This window comes from Adiantum capillus-veneris, chromosome 24 (assembly GCF_014529385.1).
Source record: "Adiantum capillus-veneris isolate H3 chromosome 24, ASM1452938v2, whole genome shotgun sequence".
NCBI lineage: Eukaryota > Viridiplantae > Streptophyta > Polypodiopsida > Polypodiales > Pteridaceae > Adiantum > Adiantum capillus-veneris.
Window position 1 is genome coordinate 127,814,205 of NC_140954.1, and position 24,671 is coordinate 127,838,875.

Here is a 24,671-nt window from a genome sequence, read left to right on the forward strand (position 1 = left end):
AGAATCTTGAAAGAAGAAGAGGCAGATAAAGCGACGTGAGGGAGTTTCCATCACCGTCATCAGCTAGAGATTGATTTAATGTTCCATTAAGTTTGGTGTCATTAACGGCTCAATTAATCCTGTAAACGGGATCTTAAACTCCTAGTTAGTAGATGATCCAAGTGATGGTGCTGTTAACAACCCGTCTTGGCTAAGGATTAAGTTGTACTCAAAGTATTATTCAATTAATTGATGATTGTGGTGATTTCCAAAGTCAGTTGCATCTGTTGTTCTTATTCTCTCTCTTTCACACCTCTCAAAGCCAGAGGCTCGACGCCTGTCTGGCTCACGTTTTGCACACATATCCCGCGACATCTTTGGTGAACCCGACACAAAACGAGCCGGTGTGGGAGATGGAGATGGAGATTCGAGAGGAGGTAAAGAGATTATTTGAAGAATTCATCACACATGTTTCTGATGGCAAGTTAGGAGTTCCAAATGTTTCCAAGATTATGCGAGTGATGCAAGGATCATTGCTTGAAGTAGAAGCCATGATGACGAAGGAGCAGATGAAAGAAGCTTTGAATGCAGAATTGGATGCAGTATACGATGAGAGATCAATCTTTGATGGTGAATATGATCCAAAAGATTACCTAGAGTGTTACGAGCAGCAAATGAAGCGTCAAAAAGTGCTAGACATTCAGATGATTGCAGAATTTGAACAGCTTTTGTGTGATCATATTAAGGATCAAATTCAAGTTCTTGCAAGAACTCATGCAGACAATTGGGATGCTTTTGCAGAAGCAATCATACAAGGGTTCTTATTAAGTGAAGACCTAGAGCTTCAGCAAATTCAAAGCACACAAGATGAGGAGCCATCTGTTTTAATGCAAAAAGCATGTCATGCAGGTGGTGAGAGTTCTATCCAAGCTAAGCTAGAAGCTGTTATCGATGCATGTCTTCTGGAAGACAAATCATTATTGCATGCAGATGATGATTTCATAGTGGATACAATTTATGCTCGATTGGGATTGACTTCTTTATTTCAAAGAAAATGTGACTTTGTGGATGTAGTCATATCCTCTCAAAGTGACATAAGTGAGGAAACAGGTTTCTCAGAGACAGTGCATGCTATGCATGAAAGCATAACTGCTAATAGTGATCAAGCAACATGTTTGTCAGAGTCCATATGTGATGTAGATGCCCATTTGGAGTGCTCTTTGGGTGTAGATCATGAAGAGAATGCTTATGCAACATTACATGCAAAAGCAAGTGTTTTAGCTAATGCTATGCAAGAGGGTTTTATGTCTATGGCTACATTTCAGGACACTTGTGATGATGCAGATGTATTTGATGCTGATCCATATGCAGTTGATGTAAACCCAGACAAAGATTATGATTATGATTATGGAGATGCATATTTAAAGGGGGTGCGCGATGATGATCAGTCTATGACTGCTACATGTGACAGGGTTTGCTATGATGATGCTACGAAAAAAGAAATTGATGCTATCTTTGTAATGCATGCTGAGACTTGTGCTATTCAAGTGGAAAGACATTTGAATGGGAGTGTGAAGCTTCCAGAAGAATTTGTGCCTATACATGTATGAAACAAGCGATGAGGTTTCCTCTGATAATACTCACAAACTAGGTGGTTCTTCCAAGGAGGAAGATATGGAGCTTATGGATCTGCTTGATGATGCGCTAGAGGAATTTTGAGTTCCTTGTGACAAGAGTAGTGAAGAACATCGTGCAACATATGATAAAGAGCTTATGTTTCTTTTGGATGAGGCTCTCGAGGAGTTTGTGCCTACTAGAGAAGGCAGCCATGCAGCGGTTGTGGTATCAAATGAAGTGATGGCATTCAATGACTCACAAATGCAGATTGATATTTTGGAAACCATAGTGATTGAATTCATTTTTCCTATGGGTTCAGCTATGATGGGAATTTGGGACCTTTTGTTGCTATGCTATGAGAAAGTTTGTGGAGATGCAATATACTTGAACTACGATCTTCTACTACCTTATGACCGAGGAGGCTATCATGCTAGCTATAATTGCTCTCAGTTACTTTATATGCCTTTTGATCATGGAGGATGGTGCAATTGTTTTAAAGGAATGCTCATAGTAGGGCAAATGATTTGTTTCCCATTTGATTCCGAGGGCTATTAAAGTGCTAGTTGCAGATTTGAAGAGTACAAGTTATCTGTTGTAGCACGTTGCATGGTACAAGGTTTTGGTTTCTAGAGTATGCTAAGTCAGAAGAGTTTTTGGTTATGCATGCAATAAGATTACATGGTTGGCTTTTAGTTGACTTTTTCACATCTTTTGAGTTGGTTCTGGTACCAGATCTTGAAGTAAAGGACTTGTCAGCCATTCCGTGTGCAGATAGAGTAAGGCATACTTGAGCTTGATAGGATTCAGTAAAGTGAGCTAAATGGTCAAGCCGTGTGCATTATTAACTGGAGCACTTGAGTCTGGCGGGGTTCACTAAACAGGTTTTCATAATTGAGTGCTTTGAAGATATGGCAGATACGATTCAAAGATTTTTTATGGGCAGCTACCTAATTAAGCTATATTATTGATGATAGGGTATAAGCCTTATATTCTTTTTCATATGTTTACCAGTTACGTGAGTCTAATGATGGCAAAGAGCTTAAGGTGCGTATAGAAGTGCAGTTGGCACAGACCGGAGGCTGTGCAGAGGTTCAGAGGGGGTGGATGTCGTGCAGCTCTGCTACCATAAAGAGAAAAGAGCAGAGAAATGCAAGTTAATCTTCTTTAAAGCCTACACATTTATTGAGCAGTGATCAGGGCTTGTTAACAGGCCAAGTTTAATGATTAATGTATGCCAGATGCGGCTTAAAAGGGCCAATAGATGCCTTAATGATGCCAAAAATGCGTATGCTTGAAGCGATCATAGATGGGAGATTATTATCTAGAACTGTAGTGCTTGAAGTGCTCTACCCGCCTGTCTTTACGGCTCGTCAATTCGTTGAAGAAGATATGGTAGTTTGAAGTTTAGTCGATTGTTTGCAAATCCATATCGGATTGGGAAATTGCAGCTGAGGGGACAGAAACAAAAAGAATATACGGGCCTAAAGTGATCGCTTTGTGGAGCGCATCGGTCTTTTCGGATCAGCCATTGGAGTTCCGTTTGCCAAGATATTAGCCATTAAATAATCACCACGGGCCGGCTCCGTACGCGTCCGGTCCGCTCGATCGAGGAGTGCCATTTGGGAATTTTAAAGCCTCAGCAAGATTTGTATGCATTTTATGCAGCTTGAGAGGTCTAGAGGGATTTATGGCTCGCCCGACAGAGTCCGGCATACAATTTTAAGGATGACAGAGCTGGGTAATTTTGGCATTATTCGGGATGCTGTTATGGGCAATAAGATTCTCAAAGATATTGTTAGTCAAGTCTTGCTAAAGAAAAATGTCGTGCTTGGCATTGCCTTGGCCGACATGTGTACCAAACATAATGCCTTTTACTTGTAGCAAAGCATTGCATGGCCAGCATGTATATCAAATGTGGTGCCTTAATAAAGTTTAGGGACCATCTGCCCAAAGGCCAAGGGCATGGCCGCGCACCCAAGCGGATTGAATGGCCACCCATTGTAAAAAGTGGGGGGCCATTATGGTGTGATCCAAGGAAAAACGGTGGAGCATGGCCTAAAAGGAAGGAGCAACGAGCGGCAGCTGCGCAGGAAGGAAAAGACACGCAGCCGCCTGCACAGGGCTCAGAAGCAAGCGAGCTAAAACGAGAATTGCTTGGAATGCTAGCGCGCGCCATTCGATTGCATGCTTGGGCAATTTGGTGGTGGTTAGTACAATCGATTGCCATGTCATCACGGGAGGTTTTTTATGCCCTTAGCAACAACGGTGCCGTTGTTGCTTACGGAGGGCTAATAATAAGGGGTATTTTAGAGCATGAAAGGTGTGATGAGGAGATGCAAGGAAGAAGAGGAAATATATAGGGTTCTGAGGGGAAGTGAGGAGCACGCTGAAGAAAAGGGAAGGAAAGCTCGGATAGGCTCCCACTCGCTCTCTCTCATCGTCGGTAAGGAGCAAAAGCAAAGCTCTCTCTCTCTCTCCCGCTCTCTCTCTCTCGAGCTAGTTCTCGGGAAGCAAGAAGCATCGAAGGAGAAGGGTAACGAACCAAGGAAAACTCTCTCTCTCTGCTTGTCCTCGGCCTAGCAAGGTAACGAGGAGTAGTGGTGTAGAGTGTTGTGACGGATAGGGGAGTTCTAAGGAAGAATGAAGGCTCTCTCTCTCTCTCTCTCTCTCTCTCTCTCTCTCTCTCTCTCTCTCTCTCTCTCTCTCTCTCTCTCTCTCTCTCTCTCTCTCTCTCTCTCTCTCTCTCTCTCTCTCTCTCTCTCTCTCTCTCTCTCTCTCTCTCTCTCTCTCTCTCTCTCTCTCTCTCTCTCTCTCTCTCTCTCTCTCTCTCTCTCTCACAAGAGAAAATCAAGGTAAGAAGGAAGAGGAAAGCAGGAGGCAGGCAAAGCAAGGGTTAAAGCATCGGATAACAATTCAAGATTAAGAGGAAGTTACAACTAGTGAATGGAAATTAAGCCAGTCCAAAGCTTGAAGAGTGGGAAATTGCAGTACAATTTGTAATAATTGAAGCATGATGGAAAACAGAGTGAGCTTACATGAGGTTTGGAGAATCTTGAAAGTAGAAGAGGCAGAAAAAGAGACATGAGGGACTTTCCATCACCGTCATCACCTAGAGATTGATTTAATATTTTGTTAAGTTCGGTGTCGTTAACGGCCCGGTTAATCCTGTAAAATGGGAGTTTAAACTCCTAGTTAGCACATGATCCAAGTGACGGTGCTTTTAACAGCCCGCCTTGGATAAGGATTAAGTTGTACACAAAGTATTATTCAATTAATTGATGATTGCGGTGATTGACAGAGTCAGTTGCATCTCTTGTTCTTGTTCTCTATCTTTCACAACTCTCACAGCCTGAGGTCCGGCGTGTGCCCGGCTCACGTTTCAAACACAAATCCCCCGACATCTTTGGTGAACCCGACGCGAAACGAGCCGAGGTGGGAGATGTAAATGGAGATTCCAGAGGAGGTAAAGAGATTATTTGAATAATTCATCGCACATGTTTTTGATGGCGAGTCAGGAGTTCCAAATTTTTCTAGATGATGCAAGTGATGCAAGGATCACTGCTTGAAGTAGAAGCCATGATGACAAAGGAGCATATGAGAGAAGCTTTGAATGTAGCATTGGATGCAGTATACGATGAGAGATCAATCTTTGATGGTGAATATGATCCAAAAGGTTACCTAGAGTGTTACAAGTAGCAAATGAATCATCAAAAAGTGTGAGACGTCCAGATGATTGCAGAATTTGAACAGCTTGTGTGACCATATTAAGGATCATATTAAGGATCAAATTCAAGTTCTTGCAAGAACTCATGCAGACAATTGGGATGATTTTGCAGAAGCAATCATACAGGGGTTCGTATTAAGTGATGACCTAGATCTTCAGCAGATTGAAAGCACACAAGATGAGGAGCCATCTGTTTTAATGCAAAAAGCATATCATGTAGGTGGTCAGAGTTCTATCCGAGCTAAGCAAGAAGCTGTTATCGATGCATGTCTTCTGGAAGACAAATCATTGTTGCATGCAGATGATGATTTCATAGTGGATACAATTTATTCTCGATTGGGATTGACTTCTGTATTTCAAAGAAATGTGACTTTGTGGATGTAGTCATATCCTTTCAAAGTGACATATATGAGAAAACAGGTTTCTCAGAGCTAGTGCATGCTATGCATGCAAGCATAGCCACTAACAGTGATCAAGCAACATGTTTGTTAGAGTCAATATGTGATGTAGATGCCCATTTGGAGTGCTCTTTGGGTGTAGACCATGAAGAGAATGCTTATGCAACATTACATGCAAAAGCAACTATTTTGGCTAATGCTATGCAAGAGGGTTTTATGTCTATGGATACATTTTAGGACACTGGTGATCATGCAGATGTATTTGACGCTGATCCATATGAATTTGATGTAAACCCAGACAAAGATTATGATTATAATTATGGAGATGCATATTTAGAGGGGGTGCGTGATGATGATCAGTCTATGATTGCTACATGTTACAAGGTTTGCTATGATGATGCTATGGAAAAAGAAATTGATGCTATTTGTAGTGCATGATGAGACTTGTGATATTGAAGTGGAAAGATATTTGAATGGGAGTTTGAAGTTTCCAGAACAATTCGTGCCTATGTACGAAACAAGCGAGGAGGTTTCCTCTGATAATACTCACAAACTAGGTGGTTCTTCCAAGGAGGAAGATATGGAGCTTATGGATCTGCTTGATGATGCGCTAGAGGAATTTTGAGTTCCCTGTGACAAGAGTAGTGAAGAACATCCTGCAACATATGATAAAGAGCTTATGTTTCTTTTGGATGAGGCTCTAGAGGAGTTTGTGCCTACTAGAGAAGGCAGCCATGCAATGTTTGTGGTATCAAATGAAGTGATGGCATTCAATGACTCACAAATGCAGATTGATATTTTGGAAACCATAGTGATTGAATTCATTTTGAATTTGGGTTCGGCTATGATGGGAATTCGGGACTTTTTGTTGCTATGCTATGAGAAAGTTTGTGGAGATGCAATATACTTGAAATTCGATCTTCTACTACCTTATGACCCAGGAGGCTATCATGCTAGCTATGATTGTTGTCAGTTACTTTATATGCCTTTTGATCCTGGAGGATGTTGACATTTTTTTAAAGGAATACTCACATTAGGGCAAATGATTTGTTTCCTGTTTGATCTCGAGGGCTATGAAAGTGCTAGTTGCAGATTTGAAGAGTACGAGTTATCTGTTGTAGCAGGTTGTATGGTACAAGGTTTTGGTTTCTAGAGTATGCTGAGTCATAAGAGTTTTTGGTTATGCGTGCAATAAGATAAAATGGCTGGATTTTGTTTGACTTTTTTGGACAATTGATGAAGTATCTTCACATCTTTTGAGTTGGTTTTGTTACTAAAACTTGAAGTAAAGGACTTGTCGGCTATTTTGTGTGCAGACAGAGTAAGGCATACTTGAGCTTGATAGGGTTCCATAAAGCGAGCGTAATGGTAAAGCCGTGCGCATCATTAACTGGAGCACATGAGTCTGGCGGGGTTCACTAAATAGGTTTCCATATTTGAGTGCTTTAGAGATATGGCAGATACAATTCGAAGATTTTCGATGGGTAGCTACCTAATGATTAAGCTAGAATATTGATGATAGGGTATAAGCCTTTATATTCTTTTTCATATGTTTACCAGTTATGTGAGTCTAATGATGGCAAAGAGATTAAGGTACCTATAGAAGTGCAGTTGGCATAGACCGAAGGCTGTGCAGCTTCAGAGGGGGTGGATGTCATGCAGCTCCACTGCCATGAAGAGAAAAGAGCCGAGAAATGCAAGTTAAGCTTCTTTGAAGCCTACACATTTATTGAGCAGTGATCAGGGCTTGTTAACAGGCCAAGTTTAATGATTAATGTATGCCAAATGCGACTTAAAAGGGCCAACAAATTCCTTAATGATGCCAAAAATGAGTATGCTTGAAGTGAGCATAGATGGGAGATTATGATCTAGAACTGCAGTGCTTGAAGTGCTCTACCAGCCCGTCCTAACAGCTCATCGCGATTGGAGCTACGGTGAACAAGATATGGCAGTTCTAAGTTTAATCGATTGTAGATCCGTACCGGATTGGGCAATTGCAACTGAGGGGACAAAAATGAAAAGAATGCACGGGCCTGAAGTGCTCACTTTGTGGAGTGTGTCGGTCTTTTCAGATCAACGATTGGAGTTCCGTTTGCCAAGATATTAGTCGCCGTTAAAGATTCACCAAGGGCCGGCTTCGTACCAGTCTGGTTCGCTTGATCGAAGTGCCATCTGGGAATTTTATTGCCCCAGCAGGATTTGTATGAATTTTATGCAGCTCGAGAGGTCTACAAGGATTTACGGCTCGTGAGACAGAGTCTGGCTTGATTAGATAATAGGGTTTGAGATCGATGACAATTGTCGGCACTGCTGAGCTGGGTAATTTTGGCATTATTTGGGATGTTGTTATGGGCAATAAGATTCTCGAAGATATTATTAGTCAAGGCTTGCTAAAGAAAAATGTTGTGCTTGGCATTGCCTTGGCCGACATGTGTACCAAACATGATGCCTTTTACTTGTTGCAAAACATTGCATGGCCGACATGTATATCAAATGTGGTGACTTATTGAAGTTTAGGGACCGGCTGCCTAAAGGCCAAGGGCATGGCCGCCTGCCCAAGCGAGTTGAATGGCTGCCCATTGTAAAAAGTGGGGGGAAATTATGGTGTGAACCAAGGAAAAAGGGTGGAGCATGGCATGAAAGGCAGCAGCGCCGACGAGCGGCAGCTGCGTAGGAACGAAAAGACACGCAGCCGCTTGCACGGGGCTCAAAAGCAAGCGAGCATGAAATGAGAATTGCTTGGAATGCCAGCGTGTGCCATTCGATACCATGCTTGGGCAATTTCGTGGTGGTCCGTATAGTCGATTTCCACATCATCACGAGAGGTTTTTTATGCCCCTAGCAACGACGGTGCTGCCGTTGCTTAGGGAGGGCTAATAATAAGGGGTATTTTAGTGCATGAAAGGTTTGACGAGGAGATGCAAGGAAGAAGAGGTAAAATATAGGGTAACGATGGGAAGCGGGGAGCACGCTGAAGAAAAGGGAAGGAAAGCTCCGACAGGCTCCCTCTCGCTCTCTCTCATCCTCGGTAAGGAGCAAAAACAAAGCTCTCTCTCTCTCTCTCTCGCTATTTCTCAGCAAGCATCTAAGGAGAAGGGTAACAAACAAGGGAAACCTCTCTCTCTCTCTCTCTCTCTCTCTCTCTCTCTCTCTCTCTCTCTCTCTCTCTCTCTCTCTCTCTCTCTCTCTCTCTCTCTCTCTCTCTCTCTCTCGGCTCGTCCTTGGCCTAGCAAAGTAAGGAGGAGTGGTGGTGTAGAGTGTCTTGACGGATAAGGGAGTTCTAAGGAAGAACGAAGATACTCTCTCTCTCTTTGGAAATCTTGGAGCTCGGTAAGCAGTCAAAGCTCTTTCTCTCTCTCTCTCTCTCTCTCTCTCTCTCTCTCTCTCTCTCTCTCTCTCTCTCTCTCTCTCTCTCTCTCTCTCTCTCTCTCTCTCTCTCTCTCTCTCTCTCTCTCTCTCTCTCTCTCTCTCTCTCTCTCGCTTGAACAAGAGAAAAGCAAGGTAAGAAGGAAGAGGAAAGCACGAGGAAGGCAAAACAAGGGTTAAAGCATCGGATAGCAATTGAAGAGCAGGAGGAAGTTACAACTAGAGAATGGCAATTTAGCGAGTCCAAAGCTCAAAGAGCAGGAAATTGTAGTACAATTTGTAATAATTGAAGCATGATGATCGACAGACTGAACTTACATGAGGTTTGTAGAATCTTGAGAGTAAAAGAGGCAGATAAAGCGACATGAGGGAGTTTCCATCACCGTCATCAGCTAGAGATTGATTTAATATTCTGGTAAGTCCGGTGTCGTTAACGGCCCGGTTAATCCTATAAACGGGAGCTTAAACTCTTAGTTAGCAGATGATCCAAGTGACAGTGTTGTTAAAAGCCTGCCTTGGCTAAGGATTAAGTTGTACTCGAAGTATTATGCAATTAATTGATGATTGCGGTGAGAGAGTGAGAGAGAGAGAGATATATAGTGAAATACAAAGAGAGAGAGGGAGAGAGAGAAAAAGCCTACATAGACGACCTCTGCGAGAAAGAGAAGGAGATAGCTAACTCAGAAGTCAACCTCTACGAGCGATAGAAAGAGACGGAGAGGACACATACATCCGAGATATCGTCTGCAACCAAGTCGCAAGGCTCCTACATGCGTTTCCGTCCATTTGAATTCCTCATAGAAAGGTATTTCCATGGTGATTTTTGTAGATTAAGAGCCAAAAAGAGATAAAAATAGAGAGAAAGATAGAGAGCTATATTTGCTGATAGTCTGTTAGATTTGGAAGCTAAAGACAGAGAGAGCTGGATGGAGAGAGTGTTAGAAATAGTACTTTTGAAATTTTGCTTGGTTTGAATGAAGAAGAGGCAGAGATAGAGAAAGACAAGGAGAGGGATTTCATAAAGTGGATCACAGCGCGGTTGTAGAGTGTTCTCTTTGCTTGCATTTTTGTACGTGCACCATGATCCATACAGAGAGAGAGAGAGAGAGAGAGAGAGAGAGAGAGAGAGAGAGAGAGAGAGAGAGAGAGAGAGAGAGAGAGAGAGAGAGAGAGAGGGAGAGAGATTGATAAGGAGATAGGGAGAGAGGGGCAGAGAGAAAGAGTGAGAGAGAGAGAGACAGAAGGAGAGAGAGAGAGAGAGAATGAGAGTGAGAGAGAGAGAGAGAGATAAGGAGAGAGAGAATCCCGCTTGTGGATCACGACACGCAGTAGGCTATTAGCCCATGTCAAATCTGAGCCCGCGCGTCGTGATCCCAAAAAAAGGGGGAGAGAGAGAGAGAGAGAGAGAGAGAGAGAGAATCTCTGCTTTTTTCTCTTTCAGTGTTATGGCAAGAACCAAGGCAATAGCAAGGAAGGCAGGGAAAGGACTAGGGCTTGCAAAGAAAGCATGTGGAAGGTCTGCTAGTAAGAAGAAAACTTCAGGTAAACCAATGAAGATATTGAAGGGCCCAAGAATGAAGAATATTCAAAGAAACATGGGTTTATTTAGGGAGATTAGGAAAGCTCACAAATGTATTGAGCTGTGTGTCCCTAAACTTCCTTTTCAAAGAGCAGTGAGACAAATCTGTGAGGAAGCATGTGCTGGTACAATGAGGTGGAAGGCAGTTGCCCTGCTGTGTCTTCAAGAAGCAACAGAAGATTTTCTTTTGGAGTATTTTAATGATATTACGATTGTTGCTGCTCACGCTCACCGTTTGACAATACTGGACAAGGACAGTGAGACTGTTAAGAGAGTGCGCTGGAGATATGATAAGCTCCTTATCCCTAATGAGTTTAATGATCCCAAAATGAAAGATATACTGCTTATACCACCAGGCCGGCGAGCTCAAGGGATTAAGATTCATGACGTTACTCATGAGGTGAAGACAAGAGCCAGAGCTGAGCAAGAAGAAAGACGGCTCTCTGAAGCAGAGAAGTTAAAGAGTATACAGTCTGTTGCAGCTGATGAAGAGGCCCAGAGGATAACTTATGGGCAAGTTACCACAGAGCTAAATGAAAGAAATAATGATGTATTACAGTCCATGACAGAGGGACTGTGAGCAAGCATTCCCCTTGCTGATGGTAGTAGGCAATTAGTACTGGGTTGTGTTGATATTGGGATATTGAAAGATCCAAATGCACAAATTAGCGATGTGAGCGGGATGAAAACACACACAGCGCCTCTATAACGACCCGACACACACTCTTGGGAAGATACACACACACACACACACACTCACACACACACACACACACACACACACACACACACACACACACACACACACACACACACACACTATGGGACACCACTCGGCTTAGACAACACACCTGGCCGAGACAGGGAACACACCTCTGGAGTGAGAGGAGAGAGACTATCCACTTGCCCACTCCACACAGACACACACACACACGCACACCCAACAAACTCAGCTCAAAAGAGGATAATTTCTGATGTTTACATACAATTGAGCTTGGGACAACACCAATGGGGCAAATAGCTCACACAATATGGGTAAAATAAGCCAGATACAATCACAAACTAGAGCAGAAACTTCGCTCATAGGAGAAACTTACACAGAAAAATAGCAGGAAAAGAGTGAGGAATTTTGCAAAATGGACAGCGCCATCGCGTCCGGAACGGACCAAAACCCCAGTCTACAATTTCAAAATGCTCAAATCCGACCTCGGATGAGCAGTTTATGGCCGAAACAAGCTCCAAAATGAGCAAAAACACACCTGCGGCTGTTCCTCCTCTCTTCTCCACGTTTTTTATGGTCTTATCTCAGTTTTTTCAGTTCCCACACTTAGCTTTATTATTTGGTCACCCGTGGCCTTTTAGATGACCTCAAGCGGACCCCGAACAGGCCAAAAACTGACCTCGCAGTGCATAGTTGTCACCTTTTTGCATCATCCGCACACTTGGCACTCAGTTTTTCCAAATAATGCATCCCGCAACCACGTGAAGTGGCCCCAAAAAGTGGTCCTCATGATGACCTTTCTGTATAAGTATCACAAAAAAACACCCACGTGGTGTCCATACTTCTCCGCGTGCAAGTATTGACCCCGTTCGACCTCCTGACGCCACTCGATGCCATCTGACGCACCTGCTTACCTCATGTCGTCGGCTCGCGGATAGCTTTCTCGAGTATTTTTACGTGCTACCAACTCCTCCTTATTGTAGAAAAAACACACTGGTACTGGTAATATTGAAAATCGATGCACTATGTACACCCTGTCCTACCTGTACACATGTGGGCCCCACATAACCACCTGGCTCTGAAAAATGGGCAATTCTTTATTTGATGCACCATGCATGTATATGTACATATGCGCAATACCTTGCTCCAGAAAACTCCTGACATAATTTGCCCATCCCCTAGCCTGCTAGATCATTCATGATCAGCAGCAGCAAAGAGAGATATGAGACTCGCCGCATCACAGGTCTCCTCATCCCTCACCAACACTGCTTGATCCACAGGTGCTGTTTTGGTGTTGAAAGACCCTCTCTTCTATTCCTTGCAATTAATGGTATTCGAGCCGCAGGTACAGTAGCTTGAGTGCTTGTTCTAAAGGGGTAAAGAGGAGTAGCAACTAGGGCTTGAAGTGCCAAAGTACACCTAAAAATTTTACACCTAAAAGTTGTTAGAATGGCTGACAATAGTAAAGAGAGTGAAATTAATGTTGATAACTTTGATTTTGCTCATGAGCAAGCTACTAATGATGCTTCAATGCTTGTTAACTATCTTGTTTCTAGGCTTCAACAAGCCATGGGCAATCCATCTCTCCAAAGTGAAGTGCAACGGAAGCTCCGTGCTCACAGGATTCTCCAAGCTCATCACCATGACGAGAGAACACCTAGGAAGCCTCCTTGTGAGACTACCAAAAGAGGTCTCTCTCCGATTCAGGAAGAAGAAGAGAATCCATATGAAGGGCTCAAGAATTTACTTCTTGATGATGCATCTCCTTCCCAAAGGAGAACTCAAGAGCCTCCACCAAAGGAACGAGAAAGAAGCGAGTCTCCCGCCACCTTGGCGGAGATGGCTCCACGAAGACGGCGGGCTAAACGCTCTCCATCACCACCAAAGCGGAGAAAACAATCACACTCTTCTCCATGCCATAATTCAAAGAGGGATGATAAAAAGCAAGAGAAGAAAAAGGCCAGAAAGAGGACACCCTCTTCTCCATCCTCTTCCTCTTATGAAAGCTATGGTGAAGACGACAAAGATCAAGACAAGAAAAAGGCGAGAAAGAGGTCACCCTCTTCTCCACCTTCTTCAAATTCTTCACCTTTTGAAGAAAGTGATGGTGCAACCTTTGAACCATCAAAAAGAAGAGGCCATAGGAAATCCTATGCCGCATGGAAGAGGTCGTCCAAGTTGAAGAAATTCAAAGAGGGAGGGAAGAGTATCTCTTTCCTTACCTATGATGGTACCTTTGGTGCTACGGACAAAGTCTTGGCCTTTATCCAACAATTCGATGCGGCGTTTGGAGATGAGGGCTTCACGGAGTCCTCTAAGCTACGCCATGTAGCTATGCACTTTCAAAAGTCCGCCAGACAATGGTGGTCTAGCCTACGAGCCAACGGTGAAGCTCCACGAACATGGAAAGCTTTAAGAGCTTCCATTATGAAACAGTTTTTGGCCACCGATGCCAAAGACAAAGTACTCACCGAATGGCGAAGCTTAAAGCTCTCTCCCAATGAATCTATCCACAAATATGTAGACAAGTTTTGGGACCTACAACTCAAAGCCACTGTCTTCAAAAAGTTGGATTTTGGAGAGCAAAAGCAACAATTTTGTGTGGGCTTAACCGAAGAAATGGCGGAGTATGTCAACTCCCAAAGACCACGTACCATATCGGCGGTAATACACCACACTATGGTCGCCTCTCGAATCAATTTCCAAACGGGGGCAAAAAGAAATAATAAGCCCCCGGAAAACAAGGGTTCCAATGAGCCTAAGGGGAAGGAAAATGTCCAAAAGTCTCCTAAGGGCAACGCCAACAAAGCTAAAGAGAAGGGAGTTTACAAAGGTAAGAATAAACTCTCTCCTGAAGAGCTTGAGCGTTATCGTAAGGATAATCGGTGTTTCAAGTGCGGCGAACAAGGGCATGTGTACCGCGCTTGTCCCCAAAAGAACAACTGCCAAGATCCTCCTAGAGCTTCCTTGGTTGAAATCCAAGAGGAGGAGACTCACCAAACTCACCACAAAGGATCTCCTCTATGCCATGCTTGGGGAAAGGTAAGAGAACATGATGCTTTTATTCTCTTTGACCCTGGTTCTACTCACAATTTTATATCTATAGAGTTGTCCACCAAGCTAGGAATACAATCCTACGAGATGGGAGATGTCCTACCCGCAGACAGTGCCTTCAAGGGGCAAGAAGCTTCAGTCACTCCCTTAATCGGGAAATTGAGGCTTCATGTCCAAGGCTATGTGGACAAAGAGGACTTCTTTATCTCTCCTCTCAAGCATGAGGATGTAATCCTAGGGGCACCATGGTTTGACCGCCTGGCTGCCGATGTTAAATTTCCTGAAAGGAGAATCTTCTTTAAGTTCAGGGAAAAAGACATGTATATAGATGCTAAGGAAATGGGTAACACCATCCCCATTGTACATACACCATCTTTCAACAAGTCAATAAAGAGCTCTATTTCCGTGTACATGATTTTTGTTAAAGACTCTCAAAATGAACCTAATGCTTTAGCAAAAGAAAATAAAAGCAACCAAAAGGAATTAGAGTTATCCAATTTTCTCAAGGGGTTTCAAGATGTTTTTATTGACGACATCCCTTGTGAGCTACCTCCTAAACGAGGTAATGATGACCATGCAATTGAACTTCTTCCAAGAAGTTCACCGCCTAATAAACCTCCTTATAGAGTTTCTCAAGCTCAACAAGAGGAGATTATGCGGCAGGTGCATGAGTTAGTTGAGAAGGGTATGGTTAGGCCAAGCTCATCTCCATTTTGCTCACCTGTGCTATTAGCGCAAAAGAAAGACGGCACATATCGTATGTGTGTCGACAATAGAGCACTAAATAGGATCACTATCAAGAATAGGTTTCCCGTTCCACGGGTAGAAGACCTATTTGATAATCTACAAGGATCGACCTACTTCAGCAGGGTTGACCTAAAAAGTGGCTATCATCAAATAAGGATAGTTGATCAAGACATTGTAAAGACTGCATTTCGTACTACATTTGGTCTTTACGAATACATTGTCATGCTTTTTGGCTTGACCAATGCACCAGCCACATTCAACCGCTTGATGGAGAAGCTGTTCAGGCCTCATCAAACCTTCATTGGAGTGTTCTTTGATGATATTATCATCTACTCTAATTCATTGGAGGAACACAAGCAACACCTCCAGGTAATATTTCAAGTTTTAAGAGAGAATAAACTTTATGTTAATCAAAAGAAAAGTGAATTTTTCTTGCAAGAGATTCAGTATTTAGGTCACATTATCTCTCAAGATGGCATCCAAATGGATCCATCCAAGTTAGAGGTAATAAAAGGATGGCCTAAATCAAGGAATCTTCATGAACTAAGAAGCTTCATAGGTATGTGTGCATACTATAGACGCTTCATAGAAAAGTTCTCACAAATTGCGGGACCATTACATGACCTAACAAAGAAAAGCGTTAGGTATACATGGTCTGCTAAGGAGAACAATGCTTTCGAAAAGCTTATCTCTCAACATGTGCTTACACTACCGGATCTCTCAAAACCATTTGAGGTCCAATGCGATGCTTGTGGTGATTGCCTTGGAGCTGTTTTGCTCCAAGAAGGGCACGCCATAGGCTATGAGAGTCGAAGGATCGACCCTGTTGAGCAAACTCTAGGCATATACAAAAAGGAACTTCTTGCAGTTCTACATGCCTTAGACTCATGGAAGCACTATTTATTGGGGACTCCTTTCATTCTGCGAACGGATCACCAAAGTCTTAAGTACTTCATGACGCAGACCAAGCTCTCCGACAAACAAATGAGGTGGGCAAATTTCCTTTCGCAATTTTATTTTCATATTGCTCACATTGCTGGCAAGCATAATCAAGTAGCTGATGCACTCTCAAGACGGCCGAGAGTGAATGCGGTTTCCATAGCAACTCACAATGATCTATCTTCAATGATAGATGAGTATGCTATTGATCCCGATTTTAGAGATGTGATTTCAGCCCTTGCATTAGGGAAGAAAGAAGAACCATTTACTTTACAAGACGGTTATCTTCTCTATGGCAATAGACTATGCGTTACTAACTCACTACGCGAGAAAGTAATGTATGAATCTCATGCTCCACCTTATGCGGGGCATAGAGGGATTCAGCCTACCTTAAAGGGAATTGAAACATATTTCTATTGGCCTACCATGAAAGTGAACATACAAGAGTATGTTTCCAAATGTGTGGTATGCCAAAAGACAAAATTTGATAGAGGGAAGCAACTTGGATTGCTTCAACCCTTGCCAATCCCTAATTCACCATGGGAGAGCATATCCATGGATTTTATCTTTGGATTGCCTAAGTCTATCCATGGGAATACGGGAATATGGACGATAGTAGACAGGTTTAGTAAACAAGCTCATTTTATACCTGTCAAAAAGACTATCAAAGCCCATCAAATGGCAACCCTCTTTATTTCACAAATTTTCAAGTACCATGGCTTGCCCATGTCCATAGTGTCGGATAGAGATCCTAGAATGACCAGTAATTTCTGGAAGGGTCTCTTTGAGAATTTAGGAACAAGGCTAAACTTCTCTTCGGCCTATCATCCACAAATTGATGGCCAAAGTGAAATAGCTAACCTAACCATTCTCGATCTACTAAAAGCCTATGTAACGGAAGTAGATCAAAGATCCCAATGGGAGAAGTACTTACCCTTAGTGGAGTATGCTTACAATAACACTATACATACTTCCACAGGAAAAGCACCTTTCGAGGTAATTGAGGGAAGATCAAAAAGTCCCTTGCTACTTAAGGTACATGGGAAGATCTTCGCTGCAGATGAGTATAGCCGAGACCTACAAGAATCTTTCCAAAAGATTAAGGATGCTATCTCTATCTCACAGCAAAGGCAAAAGTCTGCTGCTGACAAGCACAGAAGAGCCCAAGCCTTTAAAGAAAACGATTGGGTCTTGTTAAAGTTTCCCAAGGCTCGATTAAGGCACACAACGGGCAAGAATCCTACGGGTCACCAAAAGTACTATGCTAAACTAGCAAAAAGGTACTATGGTCCCTTTCAGATTCTTAGGCCAATCAATGAGATGGCCTATCAACTCAAGTTGCCCAATCATTGGCTCATACACAATGATTTTCATGTGAGCCTATTAAAGCCTTACAAAGGAGAGCCACCTCAAGAACCAACTATTGAAGACCCACCAGAGATCGAGGACCAAGAAGAGGTGCTACAGCCCGAGTCCATTCTCCGACATGAAGACAAGGTACTAAGAGGCGGTAAGACTATCCGACGATATCTTATTAAGTTTAAGAATTATCCTTTTGAAGATGCTAGATGGATACAAGGCATACAATTAAAGGATAACCTAAACCTTGTCAATGCTTACAATGCTTCCCAAGAGTAAGCAAATGTACAAAATGTTAAAAATGAACAAAATTTTTGTCTTATAAGACTCTCTTTTTCTTTATTTGTGCACAAAAATGAAGTAGTATGCATGCTTAGATCAAGTTTGCGGAGACGACGTCTCCCAAACACCAAGTAGAGCTTGTCACTCTATTATGGAAGAATGATAGGACTAATGTGCAGACATGCTTGCGGCAGCCTCAAGCTCTCAAGTGCCAAATGGACTAGTCATCCATTGTGGAATGATGTCGTAGGGTAACATAGGGATCCTCTACCCGCTAAGAAAAGGACTCATAAACATGCTTTATCTTCTCTACACCATAGTCGAGGACGACTATGATTTCAAGAGAGAGTTAATTTCATAATAATCAATATCTAATTCTCCTAAATGATTTTCTCATATTAAACTGATCATTTAATGTGGGGAAGGCCAGGGGAGAAAAAGCTAGAATATTAGTTAAGCTAGCAGACCGGCCATAGTAGGGATGCAAAGGAGGGAAAATAGGGATCCAAAGGGGGGGCCATCTGCAAAAGAGCCATGTGCAACAATGGGCTAAAAAGACCCTAAGGTTCAGCCCATTAAGACTTCCAAAATGCTAAGGTTCCAAAATTCAAAGGTTGTGTCCAAAGGTCAACCCTAGGGAAAATTGGATGCTTTGTGTGTGCCCTAAAAGTCTTTGCACATCCCTACATAGGAGGGGGCGAGCCCTAAAGGTAGGGGATGAGAGAGAAAGCCACACACACACACACAGGCTCCCTTTACACAAAGGGAATGAGGGACACATGTCAGCTCCCTAGACCAGATGCCCACAAGGTGTGCCCAATTTCTATTGGATGACCCTTGAAGTGGACCAATGAGAATTAAGCTAGAGTAAATCTAGTTTAATTAATTTAAAAACATTTAATAAAAGAAACCAATGAGAATTAAGTCTCCTAGAAGACTATTGGGCAGTCTCCCAAGGGGTCCAATGAGCATTCAGGAGCCCCATGGCTTGCCTGATTCCTATTGGCCAGGAGGAAAAGGGGTCCAATGAGATTTTAGTTTAATTATTTAATTACCTAAAGCTCTCACAAAAGGGGAAAGGGGGACACATGTCAGAAGGCTATCACTTATGCTGCTTAATTGTAATTGGCTTGACTTGGGGAGGGCCAATGAGGCTTCATCAAGAGCAATTAGCAAGAGGGCTCGCCCAAGAGAGAGAGAGAGGGGGCTGATTTTTGCAAGGCATTATCACACACACACTCACACAAGCTCATGTGTGAAGAAGGAGAAGACTATCTCTTCCCAAGCTTTAATGGAGAACTCATCACCTACTCCAAGCTTGTGAGATAGAAGCCTACATCAACACTCTCTTGGCATGTGGATGCAAATCCAACCAAGATCCAAGCTTCAATGCATGCTCATCTCCTCTACCAAGCTAATTACTAAGCTAATCTATGCTACATATGAGTGATTATGTGAGGAGATGTACATCTTTCTCGTAAGATACTCCTTCTTCCTCTCAATCTACTCTCATACCCTGCTAGCTCTCACCATCTTCGAAGGTGTGTGAGGTCTTGGGTCTGAGAACGGGGATAATTCAAGTTGTGTTTGTTAAGTGTTTTGCTTAGTGCATGAAGTTTCCATCTTCATTGCACTAGCTAGTCTTGAAGGAACACAAAGAATTGTATTGTACAATGTCTCTCTTGATGGGAGAAACCATAATACAAAGCCTTTTGGAGGGGGGACCGGCTCCATGAAAATCCGGTCCTCAACTGTTGTCAATAGCTTAATTTCTCTCTCTTTTGAAAGTATTGTCGATGCTATCTAAGTAGGTGTTATGCTTTTTATTGCTCTCTCCACCCAAGCACTCTTGTAATTCTCATTAGGAATCTATTCTAATGAAATGCCCACTATGTTCATGCTAATTTCCGCTACACATAAGTTATTAGGCCATTAAATGTTACAGAAGACATGTTCAGAAACTGGTACGTGGATTGCGAACGAAGAGATTGTGATGCTCTTGCTCTCTTAGCCTCTCTTGCCTGCACCAGGCTCTGATACCATGTAAAGAATGAGGATGCAAGAGAGCTACACAAGACAAGCACAAAGCACACAGAGATGGAAAGCTTCTTCTTCTTCTTCGCTTAGAAAAGAGAGTACAAAATAACTAAGTGCTAAGCTGAAAAGTAGCACATATGTACATGCGGTCACTAAGTGTGAACTCGCTAGAAGCATACTAGGCTGGCACTATAAGTGTAGTCCAGCTGTAGAATCACTGGCAGAGATCCTCCGTGTCGGTCACCTAACGCGCCTATGAGTAAATGCCATAAGCGGCCAAGACCCGTAGTGGATGCCAGCTCAAGATGTAGAGCTCGACATCTGAACAAACTACATTTAGGAGCACACTTGAAATTTCTCTTGCCAAATGAATATTGAGACGCTTTGCCCGATCAGACATGAACCTCCTTCTTGCTTGCCTTTTTTGTTGATCCACTAGCAAGTTTGCATGCAAATTTGGACAATGCTTTCAAGGTTCTTAAATGTTCTCATATCGACTTTTGTTTTGGTGCCTTCCGTTTTGAAATCAACAAAAGGGAAACTAGTGGTGGCGGGTCCAACTCTTGGCAAAGATATGGCTCACTATCAACACCAAAGTTGAGTTGAAATCAACACTCAGCTACGGATAGTGCATGTGCATTAACTAGTACACACAAGGACCTTGGCATTTGCAAAGTTCCCTAAGGAGTGTGCGATGGTGGCTAGGACATTAAGCTTACAATTCTCAAAGTAAAAGCTTGATTTCAATTATCTTATCCCTTTTCTCGGTGAGGAGGAAGTTGTCTTAGTCTCCCAAGGCAAGTTCTACCACGATGGTGGTTGCTGCAACATGCCGCTAGCCACAGAGAGGCAAGTGAGTGGCAAAGAGGGGCAATAGGAGCTCCCAATGCTTGATTTGGACCCGTGTGCTAAAGTTCAAGTCATCGGTGTTTGAACCCATGTGTCAGAGTTCAAAGCATATTGCATACTACAAGGAACCAACATGACGTATACCAAACACTATGGATGTGTTGCGAAGAATCCATTTTTTTCGGAGGGATTATGAAGAGGGTGTTTTCCAAAGTTCTTTATCTTGTGAAATCTTGTGTGTGATGTGTTCACAGATCATAAATGGGGATCTTTGGACGTAGGGTGGTCCATTTCAACTTTCTATGAGGCAAAAGATACTCAAGATGGCATCCTTTTAAGCTAGCAAGTTGATGACATTTAAAATCCACCGAGGTGATAGTTGGCCACTTATGGGGTGTCCATCGTAGCCTCTACGTCCACTTGATCTTCCTACATATGTACTCTATGGGCTAGCGAGAGGGTGTTAAAGATTATACATCTCAACAAGTGAATGCCCAATGTGATCCTATTTGCTCTGTTGTCCTTTAGGCATTCTCTCCCTAGCTCTACAGTTTTGCATTGTCGGTTTTGACATCATATAAAAGCACTTGGCTTCTTAATCGTGGGAGAGAGTGCCCTGAGACAGAGGAGTTTCTTTATAAGAAAGAGTATCCCATTGCTCAATGATTTGAAATGCATGTAGCGAAGTGACCCACAATTTGCTGCGTTCTTGCAATAAATGGTAGCAGTGTCCTAATCCATAGCATTTTTTAACGGTGGTGCTAAATGCCTTCAGTGACCTTAGTATACTTTCGAACAAGAAGAGCGTTTTGAAATTCTCACCTTCTGCAAAGTCCTTCAAGTATAGTCAAGATACCTCTAGACTCTCATTTCTCATCAGGGCTCGGGAAAAGATAGGTTTGCTTTATCCAAGCCTGTTCAAAATGAAAAATGGCCGACTGAAATTTGGGTGAGAAGGCTCTCAAGCCGATTCAAATTATGGAATTTTTAGTTATAATATGAGATTTGTAGTGTGATTATTCCTCTCAAATTTAGAGTTAGCATGCTCATATGCGTGTGAAAAGGTTCCAAAGCCGGTCCACAAAAAAGGTTTCCCGGGCCCTCCTCTCATATGTAGGTACTAGGTTGTATGGGTGGTTGGCTCGAGGAGAATGCAAAGCAGTCAAGAATCAAAAGTGACTGCCTTGAGGACTCGAGGAGAATGCAAAGCAGTGATTGGCTCGCATTGCAAGCTGGATACGAAGCTACAACAAGGCTTTCTTTATATTTCTCTGACCACTCATCGTAGGAGTCTAATTAAATCCAGCTATCGTCACGCGTGACATACCTCACCCAAGCACTTTAAAAGAGCAGGCCCAGCAGGGCATAACACTGCGAGCAAACAACGCGAAAGAATTAGCAGGCAGAGAGAGAGAGAGCAGCAAGCGCCAAGAGAGGACAAGAATAACAAGCATCAGAGAGATGGCAGGTGAGAAGGTGCAGCTTCTGAGCTTGTGGGCGAGTCCTTACATGATGAGGGTGGAGGTGGCGCTGGTGGTGAAGGGGGTAGACTATGAGAACGTTCCGCAGGACCTCAGCAACAAGAGCGAGCTGCTGCTTAGCTCCAACCCCGTCCACAAGAAGGTTCCCGTGTTGCTACACAATGGGAAGGCCGTCTGCGAGTCCGGCATCATCGTGCAGTACGTCGACGAGGTCTGGCCCGGTGCCAAGGGTAGCAACTTGCTCCCGGCAAACGCCTACGGGAGGGCAACGGCGCACTTCTGGGCGGATTTCGTGGACAAGAAAGTAAGCATTTTTCATACATAGAGAAGAAGACATTGTTTTGAAGGAGGGAAACGGGATATATGTCTGTGTACGTATGTGTAGGTATTTGATGCGCTGTTCGGAACACTGAAGGCAAGCAAGGGGACGGAAGAGGAGAAGAAGGCGGCCGAGGATAATGTGGTGGCAGTGATGAGCACGTTGGAGGAGGCGTTGATGCAGGGCAAGGTGGGGAGGGGCCGTTCTTTGGGGGCGCAAGGCTGGGGCTGGTGGACGTGATGCTGGTGCCGCTACTGGCGTGGCTGCTGGCCTTTGAAGAGCTGGCACAACTAAGCCTTCCCTGGGCGAAGAAGCTCCCTCGGTTGGAAGCATGGTTCGCGGCCACCAATTAGGCGCATCCTGCTGTTGCTGTGCTTCCAGAGCCTAGCGGAATCATAGAGTTTGTCGCGAAAGTGCCCTCCCGCGATTTGCCAATTAGAAGCCCAGACCTTCGGGCCCCGGCCCTGCCCCCCATTTTTTGTGTCCCCTTGGCAATTTTTTTTTATTTTTCTTTAAGTGCTCAGTTGAGCTTGAATTGCTTAAAACTCATAACTCAAGCCCCTAGGCAATTTTTGAAAGCATACCAATGACTTCCAAGAGAAAAATGAATATGGAGAATGGCAACCACGTATGCCAAGAATGCTACCGTATCACCCACTTTGTACTTCAAATTTCTATTGTAAAGTCAGTTTGATTTGATCATATATTTCAAGCTCAAATTTGGGCCATTTTATATACCCCGGTAACTAATCCTAATATCCCAATCGTCTAATAAGTTGGACCTTTAAAAAGCTGAGGCTCAAAAAGGTGATTCTTTTAGAACAGAGAGTGAGAGGGAGAGAGATATCCCACGGTCGTGTTGTCAGGGGATATGTGTTCGCTATGTGAGCCGGACAGGTGTCAGGCCTTTGGCTGTGGGAGGTGTGAAAAAGAGAGAACAAGAGACACTGACAGCTCTGGCAATCACCGCAATTATCAATTAATTGAATATTATTTTGAGTATAACTTAGTCATTTAACCAAGGCAGGCTATTAACAGCACCGTCACTTGGATCATCAGCTTACTAGGAGTTTAACCTCCCGTTTATAGGATTAACCGGGTCGTTAACGACACCAGACTTAACAAAATGCTAATCAATCTCTAACGGATGACTGTGATGGAAATTTTCCTCTGCCACTTTATCTGATTCAAATACCTCGCGGATTTTGCAAGCTTCAATTCACTTCACTGCCTCGATCATCAAGCTTTGATTTTTGTCAAATAGATGTGCAACTTCTTACTCTATTTGCTTTCCACTCACTTGATTTCCGTTCTCCTGCTCTTGACCTCTTGCTTCTTTAGGTTGAGTCACTTGCTTATGCACGAGAGAGAGATTGCCTTCTCCTCCTTCGACTTCTCAAGCTTATCCGAGAACGAGAGAAAGTGGCTTCTTCCTTAGTTCCGAGAGCAAGAAAGAGAACTCTCCTTACCGCTTCCGTACGTCATCTCCTTATTCGTAACACCTTACTCCCCTTTTCTTCTTTATGGCTCGATCGGAGAATGAGAGAGGGATCTTTCTTCGATGCTTGCCTCTTGTGCCGACCCTTTGCTTTGCCTCCCCTTATCGAGAGAGAGAAAAAGAAAGAAGCCTTGTCCACGTTATCTCCTTGTTATCTCTTTGGTTCCTCTCCCCTCTTGCTCGTTTTGCTTGCAATAGCTCCTTGGTTTTCAAGCTCTCCTGGCTCCCCCTTCTTTTCTCTCGTTGGCTTCCAATACTTCATGCAAAAGGCGTCCCCCCCTATTAATAGCTTGCCCCTCCCTTAGCAACGACGGTGCTGTCGTTGCTAGGGAGGCATAAAAACCCCCTTTATGACGTGGCAGTCGCCAAATCCGACCTTGCTGAAATATGCCCGGACCAGTGCCGAAAATACGCACCCTGGCGACCTCGTCATTTCTCGTCTCTGGCTCGCGCTCATTGGAGCATCACCACAGCCTCTGCATCTCTCCTTCTCCCTCCACGCTGCCTACGCTCTCTTCTGCCCGCCATCTCCTTCTTTTTCTTCTTTTGCTTACACACCCACTAAAATTAGGGTGGCCATTAGATGAACCTTTGGGCGTCCGGCCTCCCTTTGGCTTTGTAAGGGCACCAATTTAGGCATACATGCCTAGTAAGGAGTTTTTCGACACACAAAAAAAATGAAGGCACCATATTTGGCACACATGCCAGTCAAGGCAATGCTT

At 43.5% G+C, this 24,671-nt stretch overlaps 2 pseudogenes across 1 annotated transcript; both read left to right on the plus strand.

The window, feature by feature from the left end:
- Positions 1-5,518: 5,518 nt before the first annotated feature.
- Positions 5,519-6,156, plus strand: LOC147427112 (uncharacterized; annotated as a pseudogene).
- A 15,874-nt stretch (positions 6,157-22,030) lies between these two features.
- Positions 22,031-23,207, plus strand: LOC147427113 (putative glutathione S-transferase GSTU6; annotated as a pseudogene). The gene is made up of 2 exons (XR_015186240.1): positions 22,031-22,436; positions 22,518-23,207. The product of XR_015186240.1 is annotated as a putative glutathione S-transferase GSTU6 (transcript).
- The last annotated feature ends 1,464 nt before the right edge of the window (positions 23,208-24,671 follow it).